Source organism: Notechis scutatus, chromosome 4 (assembly GCF_049901735.1).
Source record: "Notechis scutatus isolate UNSWTSFEM ecotype Mainland chromosome 4, rNotScu1.2, whole genome shotgun sequence".
NCBI classification, from domain to species: domain Eukaryota; kingdom Metazoa; phylum Chordata; class Lepidosauria; order Squamata; family Elapidae; genus Notechis; species Notechis scutatus.
The window spans coordinates 151,955,670-151,966,130 of record NC_142012.1 but is presented as its reverse complement, the minus strand read 5'-3'; positions in this window follow the sequence as shown (position 1 = coordinate 151,966,130).

The following is a 10,461-nucleotide window of genomic DNA, read 5'->3' as shown; positions in this document are numbered from 1 at the left end:
TTAAAACTTCCTGCAATCACACCGTGGGGGAAAAGCAAACACAGGAAGGCAAATGAGACAAGAGAGTGCACATTTAGGTCCAAGCTTAAACAAGGCCTGACCCTGAGTTAGAAAACTCAATGAGGAAAGATTCGGGAAACATGAATGAGAGGAAATGAATCTTTTCAAAAGAAGACACAAAACACCGGCTTATTACTGTTCTCTGAAGAGTCTTTTTTCTACAACGTGCAAGCACACCCTTATACTTTTTAAAGAGAAAACTGATGCAGCAAATAGGTGGATAAAATACAGGTGCTTAGATTCATATTTTCACCTTTTGGAATAGACGGAGTACAGCAGAAGGATTGGTGGGAATTTTCAGTCTCTTTTCTGCATTGGGTGAAGTTGGGGGGATTTTAAGGATGAATCTGATGCTTTTGGCTTGGAAGAAGTTTCAGGCACCCAGAATAACTCTGACAGCACCCCATGGATGGGCTGATTTATCTTATTTGCAAAGGTTGCAGCCAGCCATATGCCTTAAGCCTCTACACATTACTTTATTCATTTCTACAACTCCATGCAGAGCTAAGATTGCCAATTTTACAGGTGGGATATATTTTAGTGATGGGCGCAGCTTAGGGATTGTGTCTTTTGATAAACTGGCTTTTATGCAATTGTACTGCGATAATTAATCTCAAGTTTGACAGTCTGAGTAGTCTGACACCTTTGCAATAATCCTGAAGGTTATGGAGAGGGGAAGAACAGATTTAAGGTCAATTCATAACCCTGGAATAAACAATTAAAAGTACATTCTCAGAATGAGTTTCAGAATGACAGAGTTGGAATGGAACTTGGAGGTCTTCTAGTCTATTTTAATATTCTATTTTCATATTCAGGAGAGATTTTAATCAAAAGCTGAAAGACTTGTTTGCTAACATCAGAGGTGAAAAAAAAAATCTTCAGAGAGCGGAAAGCAAAGCCAAAGGTAATAGAATCCACTTTGCATTCAAGCTAGAATTTTTCCTTTTGTGAATAAAAACGTGCCTGTAGCGACCACTGGTGGCAATTTGAGGTATGGCATTCCACATTGCATAGCAGGTTGCTTGACATATTTCCTTGACTTTTTGGCAACTCACAATGACATACAATTAAACATGTGAAAGACTGTATTGGGAGAGCACTGTGGGTGCAAGTCAGAGGCGGTATTTAGCAGGTTCTGACCAGTTCTGGAGAACCGGTAGTGGAAATTTTGAGTAGTTTGCAGAACCAGCAAATACCACCTCTGACTGGAGATTTTACAGTATCCTTCCCCTGCCACGCCCACCAAGCCACGCCCACAGAACTGGTAGTTTAAAATTTTGACTCCCACCACTGGGTAGGGGGAGCAGGTGAAACCATCCCTAAGTTTACAGTTTTACTCATCTCACATACATGTGCCTCAATCTTCCGTTAGAAAATGAAAAGATAACAAAAGCTAATCTATGCAATCAATATTTTTCTCTCTGTGTGCCTGTCCTCAACTTCAATCCTTCTGCCTCCTTCACAGACTTTAACCTGGGCATTGGAGAAGAGGCAACAGGGAAAACAGTCCTTATTTCATTGTCTTCCACTTATACACGTTTTTCAAACAGAGAGAAAGTTTTCTCGCTATTTTTCTCCTGCCATATCAAAAAGAAAACCACATTGTTACAGAAAGATGAAATAGCTACGTGACCCCTTCATGATAGATCCAGGATCTCATTTGATAACAAAGAAACTTGGTTCCAGAATCAAGTCCCTTGTGGGCTTTCCATCTTCCTTGGCTCTGGGGAGTTGGAATATTCAAAAATCTCTTTCAAGAGAAAAGGCAAAGTTGCCAAATAGGAAAAGCAGAGTAGATACTTCACTCAGTAGAATTTCTTTCCTTACATGAGCAGGAAGAACCATCAATCAGTACCCATTTTATTTATGTATTTTATTTATTCATTTTGTCAAGCAATTATAAGACAACAGGTATAAGTATAAACATAGTTATGAATACATGAAATGGATACATATAAGAAAAATAAAAAGAAACAATAGGACAGGAACGGTAGGCACGTTGATGCGCTTATGCATGCCTCCTGAGGCTTCTTTTAGCCTTACCCAATCTGGGCACACTTCCCTGTGTGCTTAGTTCCCAGAATTTCCCAACAATATGGCCACTGCTGGAAATTGTGTAAGATAAAATCCGTACATTTTGAATGTACCAAGGCTGATTTATTTATATAAAGGTAATCCTCACTTAGCAGCCACAATTGGGACTGACACAGTCACTGAGAAGAGAAATCACGTGACTACAATTGGGCTTACAATCTTACTTCATTGGTTGTTAAGTTGTGCCAAGGTTGGTAAGTGAAAAATCACTTGACTATGCTTTACTGTTTTACTTCTGCCTCACGTACTTACAGTATTAATTCTGGTTGTCTCAAGCAGAAATGTGTGCCAGTTGCAATTTACATGAATGACATTCATGATTGTAATATGTATTTTTCAAGACTGTGGAACAATTAAGATTGAGGTCAATATCACTCTCCAAAGCAGTGGTTGCCAACCAGTGAGCTGGGGACAACTGGTGGTCCGTGAGAAAATTTTGGTGGTCCACAGAGAAATGTTACCCCCAAAGTAATTAATCCAGGCTGCACAAGAACACAAGGCTGTGCCACCCACATGGCTCGTTTGAACACAAGGCTTGCGTCGCTTGCATTGCGAACAACACGAGGTAGTGAGAGGAGGGGGGAAAGGGCAAAGGGGGCTTCTTTCCGCTTCTTTCTTCTTCTGCTTTTGGCTGCATGCAAGGAAAGCAGCAAAAGACTTTCTTTCTCTTCCCCAAACTCTGCCAGAAATGAGTCTTTGGGACCCTGAAAGCATCCTGATCCAAGAGCAGAGGTGGTATCCAGCAGGTTCTGACCAGTTCTGGAGAACAGGTAGCGGACATTTTGAGTAGTTCAGAGAACGTACAAATCCCACCTGACTGGAGATTTTGCAGTCCCTTCCCCTGCCATACCCATCAAGCCACAGCCACAGAACCGGTAGTAAAAAAAATTTGAATCCCACCACTGTCGAAGAGGCTGTGCTGGCGTGACAAGTCTCAAAGATTCATTTCTGGCGGAGTTTGGGGGAGAGAAAGAAAGACTTCTGCTGTTTCTGCTGCTTTCCTTGCATGAAGCCAAAAGTCTCTCTTTCTCTCTCTGCCCCTGAGAACAAAGGTGGAGACAGTATCCTGTGATCCCAAATAAAGAATGATTGATTAGTAGGAAAACGGGGTGGGGGATTTTCCTGCAGACTTTTTTGGAGATTTTCCCAGGGTCTCTGGTCCGCGGGATTTTAAATTATGAGTTTGGTGGTCCCTGAGGTCCAAAAGATTGGCAACCCCTGCTCCAAAGCATCCTTGAATACACAGAAAATAGAAGTTTGTTCATTGCTGATTTGCTTTATCGTGAAGGTAATATAATTGCACCAAGAACATTTAGACCAATCATTCTGGATATTCATTGCACCAGTCATAAAAGTAAGGGTTCAAAGTTATTTTTTAGCACTGTCATTACTTTGAACAGGCACTGTATAAGGCACTCAGTGAAGACTACCTGTCTCTCTCTATCTCTGTAAATCCACTCCAGGTTGATCAGCTCAGTTGTATGCAGAAGACTTTGGGTGCATGTTGGTCCAACAGGAGTTGATATAAGTTCATTAGAGGTAGTCCTTGTGTTTAACAATCAGCATTGATACCCCAAATTGTGATTAAAAATCAAGTCAGTCATTAAAGGGATCAGGTGATCAACCTGATTTTGCTTTTTTTTTTTTTTTTTTGCCATGGTCATTAAGTGAATGTAGCAGTAAAGCAAATGTCATGGTCATTAAGCAAACCCATTGTTTGCTTAATGACAGGTGGGGTTTTTTTTGTAGGAAACTGGATGTGTGTCAAGTTTCCAGCAAAAAAAACATTGTACATTGTGGTCACATGATCTCCGAGAATGCTACAAATTGGCATAACTATGGGCTGGTTGCTAAATGCCCCAAATGTGATCATGTGACAATGGGAGAGGCGGATGAATGTCAGAAATACAAACCTGGGTCTTAAGTACCCTTTTTTATGTGGGGGGGGATCCGATGTAACTTAGAATGGACACCGAGTGACCTGTCATTACGTGAGACCTACCAGTCAACCCTGAAGCTGTCCTGACCGAAGCTCATCTTGACAGCTTCAGTGTTGCCACACTGGAGCTGAGAGATAGGAAGGGGGGATAGCTGGGGTTTTATAGCCAAAACAAAATACTTTCTCTTGGGAACCAAGGACATTCTCAGACCTGGTCAGAGGAAGGCGGAGTGATGTCACCAGGCAACTAGACAGCACCATGATTGGACCATGTGACTGATTGTTTTGACAGTGACAAAATTTTACTTTTAATTAAGTGAAAACCATGGGAACCTTCAGTCAGTTTTCACCAGATATGTGCCAATGATACATCCAATAAAGCTATTCTTTGTGGAATCTACCTGCCTTGGAGTTTTGCTTGATATGGATCTATTACTTGGAACCCTGATACTACCTTTATCATCAAATCCTTATGTTAAATGGCAAAGCAATTTTCAACTGCTTGGAGTGAAGATAACTGCATAATTATCTTCTCTTCAGGACTATATATTCCAATATTCTAAACAATGATGAGGGATGAAGGCATGTTCAGAATTATAGGCTGACCTGTCATTGTGTTGACCAAATTTAATTTTCCTAGCTTTGCAAACAAAATGATGGGAATCCAGGGGTGACTCGTAGAAGAGCTTTTGTTATTATTTCAAAAACCCACTTTTTTTTCCCCAACAGGGATAAATACAATGGGAAGCAATGCTTTTCAACTTAAGATAGCCATAGAGGTCTTCCAATTTATGCCATTATAAAGACTACAGTGAATGGCACATTGTCAGTGTACAAAACTAGCATTGAGAAATAATTGGAACAAACATTCAATTCACAAGGCTGTATGTACAAAGGATAAGAAAGATGGAAGTCGTTGATTTGAATTGTTTATTTGAATGTGGATCACAAACTATACAAGATATTTACAATGCATGAAAAATGGAAAACTGCACAAAATACATTTGAGGTATAAGCAAAGAGCACAGTATGTCATATTTTAATAAATATAATCCAAAATTTGTAAATTAAATGAACAGCTAAATGCATTGTTTTTTTTACTAAAACTGTACAAAATCTCTCTCTTGTTCTGTCTCGTTTTGAATCACATGAGGTAGAGGACAGTTTTGTGTGTCACAAGATGAACTAAAACTGTACATCATTGGCAAAACATGGAAAACTCTTGGTTTACATCAAACATTTTGTCTTAGACCTGTTTGACCAATCTACTTCTGGACTTGACTCCTTGTACAACTTCTCACAGTAATTGTTATAAACTCTTCTAAATATTTTCATCGTGATCCAGAAGGACAAGTTAGTTCAAGAGCTTTCGTGTAACCATTTGAGATAGATAGATAGATAGATAGATAGATAGATAGATAGATAGATAGATAGATAGATAGATAGATAAAATAACATGCCATACAACTATATATAGTAGGGAGAAATTCTGTTCAAGATATATGTCAGAGGTCCCACTGAGTATTCAAAAAATATATTTTTTAAGACCATGGAACAATTAAGATTGAGATCAATAAACATTTTCCAAAGCATCCTGAATACACAGAAAACAGAAGTAGTTCTTTGTTGATTTGCTTTATTATGAAGGTAATGTAATTGTATCAAGAACATTTAGACCAGTAATTCTGTGTATTCACCAAAACAGATGCATTACAACTGTGCTTCCCTTTTCTTAATCAGAGGTATTTGAAAAAAATTACAGGATTGCTGTCCTTAAAGAGACATTTGGGGATGGCGGGGAATTCTTGGTGCTTGAATATTACAGATCACTATATTATCTACCAGATTGTGGCTGTACTATGTGAAACATTTGTGCGATCTGTACATGATAGGACTTTTGCTTTTACAACAGAGAACATTTGCAATAGTATTAATCAAAGTATTTCTTGTTGTGAAATTATGGACTTTCTTACATTATGATAAACATTGAAGAACTGGTAAAAAGTTATAATTAAAATATCAAGCTGTTGCTTGCGGAACTGAATTACTTTATAGTAGCAATATACACTGAAGCATTTCTAGTCTAAGATTACAAGTGGTGTGTTTTGGTATTACACAATCAGATTTTTAACAATACTGTACATATTGTTCCATATTCTGTGCAAAAAAGAGAGAAATAAGCATTTACACTTTCCTAAGAATTTTTGAGTTGGAGATTGAGTTCAGCCAGGTAATCCTATACCTGCAAATTAGCCCCCCCCCCCCCAAGCAGAAAATTCTGCATTCTGAAATTGAAGCTAAATATAGAAGTATAATCATCGTAGGGTTCTAGGATGCAAAGCTAAGAACACTGAGACGGCAAGTTGCTTGGCTGGATTCCTTCCCTAGTATATTTTATTCCAAGGGTGCCATTACAGTACACTATGTACAAATTATCATACAACTATCAATATATTAAATACATAATTAACATTAATCCAAAAATGTAAAGCTATCACATTTACCTGAAATATTTAAACTAAGTAATATAAATCCAAAACATAAATCCCAAATCTGCTGAAATACACTCCTTAACAGCCATTTCTTTTTAAAGTCTGGTGTCTTTAGTGCTGCCAGTCTGATTAAGAGAACAGTTGCAAATTTAGCGCCCTGTCTATAAAGATATGGAAAGAGGTTCATCATGCCTAGTTATTTGAAAGAGCAGACCTAGCTTATCTAATCACTATCGTTCTGGGTTTCGGTATTCACTCCTTTATAAACAACAATGTTTAGAAAATTCTTCCAGAGATGAAATGAGAGAAAAACAAGATGGCAGAATGAAAAGTCAATAAGACCCACTCAAAATTCCTCCCTGGGCAAGGACAAAACTTCAGATTGCCCAACAATGCTCCTTGCAAGGAGACTGCAATACAGGTGTGGGAGATGAGGGAATAACCACCTTGTTAAACTGGAGTCTTTGGAAGGATACAGCATCCCCATGCTTCCTTTTCTAATTACTTTCAGAAATCAGTTGCTAACTGCATTTCAGCTATTATGGTAGGAACATTTGGATCAATAGTACCGTAAATTCTTAGTGAAAGAAGTTTTAAATGCAAGTGCAAGAACCTAAAAAAAAATTCTAGAATAAATAGGAAAAGGATGAGTGTTAGAGGAAACTAGAAGGAATTAAAGATTACAATTAAAGGGGAACACTTAAATTTGACTTACAAATAGAGCAGGGCTGTCAAACTCATGGCCCACAGGCTGGATGTGTCATGCCTGGTTTAGTGAAGAGGAAAAAATTCCTGATATGACACGTGACGCTGTGTTGTGTTTGACACCCCTGAAATAGTGCGAAACATTTTAACATTCAACATATTGAAGAATAATTTTGAACAATGGTTCCAAAATTAATTTTAAGAGTCTATACATGCACTTTGTTTAAAAGAAGTTATGAAAGAGGAACAAATTTTATTGGACAAGATTGAGACTGATCTGAAAGTGGAAAAAAAAGAATTTACACCAGATACACAAAGGAAATTGGTTGATGTCTTAATAACTGAAAGGGATTTACAAATAGCAAACCAAGAGTGTTACTTGGGTAATCTTCCTATATTGGATTTACAAAAGTGTCTTATTAAAGCTTTGAAAAATTTGTGTAGAGGCAAAGAACTAAATAAAAATCAAATTTTAGGATACCTGAGGGGACTAATGAACAAGATTGTTAAAAGAAAGGAATATAAAATTGTTCTGTTTATTGTGATTAAATAGACAAAGTTGTTTCTTTTGCAACCCTTAATGGACTTTTGCTGATCAGGACTGAAATGATGAGTATTTTTAAGGATTTGTCATCGATAAAAGATGGATATGGAAAGAAGAGATCATTTGTTGCATTTTAAGAGGTATAAGTTATTAAAATTGCTTATAATTATTGTAACAAAGAGGGAAGTCTCTCTTACACATACACACACTTTTCTATATTCCTTTTTTCTATACCTATTATTTTATTTCTACTAATTTTTTTATCACAGTAATTGTAATTTTTAATAACATTACTACTAGAAAGAAATTTTTAGACAATTAACTTGATTCATTTGAGATATACAAATTCTAGCTTTCAGGTTTTGTGAATACTTTGGTCTAGAAATGAACTTGACCAATCATTAAAACATATGCTATAATTTGTGCCTTTAAGATACCACAAAAATTTTCGTTTAATTAACATTCCCTGCGGAAATAATGAAATTTCTGTGAAGGTTAGACTGGAAGTTGAAAAAGTATCCCCAATAGTAGAAATTGCAAGCCACTTCTGAATCACACTGAAATCAGTTACCAGACATCAAGATTTTATCCAAGATGCTTTATCTGTAAAGCATGTGGATGCTTCAAACTTGTCTTACCATTCTTTAAAATACTCGTATATTTTTATATTATGGTACATATGCACATATTTTATATTCTGAAATGTTATTTATGGCTGAGACTGTGTCCCAAGAAATTTGCAAATATTTCTGGTTTATTCATTCGTTTAAGGGGTACATTATATTATTGTACTAAACTTAATTTCATATCAGTGCCACCACTGTTGCACCTTACTGAGCTAAAATTCTTCCTGGTAAAACTTCCCTTTTTAAAAAAAACAAGAATGTTGAATTTTTCTTTTTTTTAAAGACCTTTTGGCAGTCTTGCTGTTAGTCCTGAACTGCAGATTTAAAGCAGCCTTTGAGAAAAGCATGAAAGAAATAAAACAGAAATAAACATCTTATTCAATGTATATGTGACTTAATAATTAGCATCATAAGCACACTAAAATAGCAAATTCAAACAGATAGGATTATTTGTTCTCTTAAAATGAGTAGCCTTATATCAAATCAAGCTGTATATGTAATAAATTATTCCTCAAATACATTGTGCCAAGAGATGAACGTAAGAAATTACTTGTTCTATGTCTTATGTACAATTTACTATAAAACTATCTTTTATTGACTATGGACATTTATGGCACAATTTTATGTATACACTTAACTTCTACATAAAAACATTTGCAAAGAGACTGAAATAATTGTATATAGAAATTATATTTATGATTTTTTATAAATGTGCAGATTTGGTCTTATGTTTTTAAGCATAATAATCTAAAATCTACTCACTTTCTTTCACCATTACCCCTCATTATAACCACAAACTTATTTTTCTAAAATAGTTAGAATTGCCCGCACTAGCTCAGCTTCAGTATTTGTTGGGACTACAAAGACATTTAATATATTTGCTTTTGCAGCTTCATTGTTGCACTGTGCATACACAGAAACAACATAATAGCTATTGCTGAGATCCTAAAATACACTCTAAAAATCTGTTTCTATGTGTAAACCCAAACCTTCTCTTGCATTTAGTTCAAAAAGGTGTCTCTGTTCAAAAGTAAAAACATGATCTACTCTATTAAGTGAACTAGTGTTTGAATTCTGATATTGAGTACAAGGAAGATGCTGCTTGAATGTTAACTACTCATACACTTTTTTTTCTTTCATGCTCTGGTCAAACATATTTGTCTTCATGAACCCTCAACCATCTGGACAATGATTGACAACTACCAACCACTGCAATCAATGCTATTACTGGTGAACAATAAAAAGTACTATTTTATGTATTTATACATGAGAATGTATTTTAAGATGAGACAACATGCATAAGTCGTGACTTATGATATACCCAAACCGGCCTTCAATGTATAAAATACTGTGATAATCATCCTACCAGTTTTGTCAATATATGACAAAATACTGTAATAATGATCTTACCAGTCTACTATAGCAAGACTTCCAATATCCAGTGACTACAGCTCAACATTTTAAGCATATATGATTTTGGATTGAATTGTAGTCACTAGATATTATACACCCAAGAAATCTGATTTTGACTATGCTTGTTGATTTATTACCTTTGGAGGCAACATTTTTAAGGTGTGCAACCAATAATGTAAACTGATGAAGTGACCTTTTTAAAGAGCTCTTACCCTTATATATTCCATAGCCATATAATTAGGGTGATCATCTTGGATTATTTACAGACCATCAAGGACCATCAAGGTACATGACCAGGTTGCCATGTTGTTGGCATTTATTGAGTCATGAAAAGATAATGGAACAGCAAAACAGTATTGCCCACATGGTCCCTTCCCTTCCTGCCTCTCACCATATCAAAGGACAGCATAACTATAACTAAGAAGAGCTTTTGTAGGGATTTTACCGAAGTATCGTAACAGATTAGCTTGGTTACCTTTCTGAATATAAGCTATAACACCTTATTGTTGGAAGACTGAATGACTCAGGAAATTTTGAATTCACCTGTTCCAAAAAGCTCACCCAAGGAATACAAGTTTACATGCACCT